We start from the raw sequence: 1304 nt of genomic DNA on the forward strand, positions 1-1304 counted from the left end.
ATCGACGGACCTCTGCGTTATGGGCCCAACACGCTTCCACTGCGCCACTCTGCTTACATCACCATTATATGAAAAACTAACTGATACCAAAATAGCAAATGCTACTTTGCATTTACATAGCAAAGAGTGGTTTCGATCCACGGACCTCTGGGTTTTGGTCCCAGCACGCTTCCACTGCGCCACTCTGCTAACATCACCATTATATTAAAAACTAACTGAAAGCAAAATAGCAAATGCTACTTTGCATAACATAGCAGAGCGTCTTTTCGATCCACGGACCTCTGGGTTATGGGCCCAGCACGCTTCCACTGCGCCACTCTGCTTACATGTTCATTGTATGAACAAACTAACTTATATCAAAATAGCACGTGCTATTTTGCATTAACATAGCAGAGCGTGGTTTCGATCGACGGACCTCTGCGTTATGGGCCCAACACGCTTCCACTGCGCCACTCTGCTTACATCACCATTATATGAAAAACTAACTGATACCAAAATAGCAAATGCTACTTTGCATTTACATAGCAAAGAGTGGTTTCGATCCACGGACCTCTGGGTTTTAGTCCCAGCACGCTTCCACTGCGCCACTCTGCTTACATCACCATTATATGAAAAACTAACTTATACCAAAATAGCAAATGCTACTTTGCATTAACATAGCAAAGAGTAGTTTCGATCCACGGACCCCTGGGTTATGGGCCCAGCACGCTTCCACTGTGCCACTCTGCTTACATCACCATTATATGAAAAACTAACTGATACCAAAATAGCAAATGCTACGTTGCATTAACATAGCAAAGAGTAGTTTCGATCCACGGACCTCTGGGTTTTGGTCCCAGCACGCTTCCACTGCGCCACTCTGCTTACGTGATCATGGTATGAACAAACTAACTTATATCAATATAGCAAGTGCTATTTTGCATTAATTTAGTAGAGCGTAGTTTCGATCCACGGACCTCTGGGTTATGGGCCCAGCACGCTTCCACTGCGCCACTCTGCTTACATGATCATTGTATGAACAAACTAACTTATATCAGAATAGCAAGTGCTATTTTGCATTAATTTAGCAGAGCATGGTTTCGATCCACGCTCCTCTGGGTTATGGGCCCAGCACGCTTCCACTGCGCCACTATGCTTACATGATCATAGTATGAACAAACTAACTTATATCAAAATAGCACGTGCTATTTTGCATTAACATAGCAGAGCGTGGTTTCGATCGACGGACCTCTGCGTTATGGGCCCAACACGCTTCCACTGCGCCACTCTGCTTACATCACCATTATATGAAAAACTAACTGATA

This window comes from Phalangium opilio, unplaced genomic scaffold, assembly GCF_054372755.1.
Source record: "Phalangium opilio isolate 3A_F unplaced genomic scaffold, DU_Popi_V2 ptg000060l_1, whole genome shotgun sequence".
NCBI classification, from domain to species: domain Eukaryota; kingdom Metazoa; phylum Arthropoda; class Arachnida; order Opiliones; family Phalangiidae; genus Phalangium; species Phalangium opilio.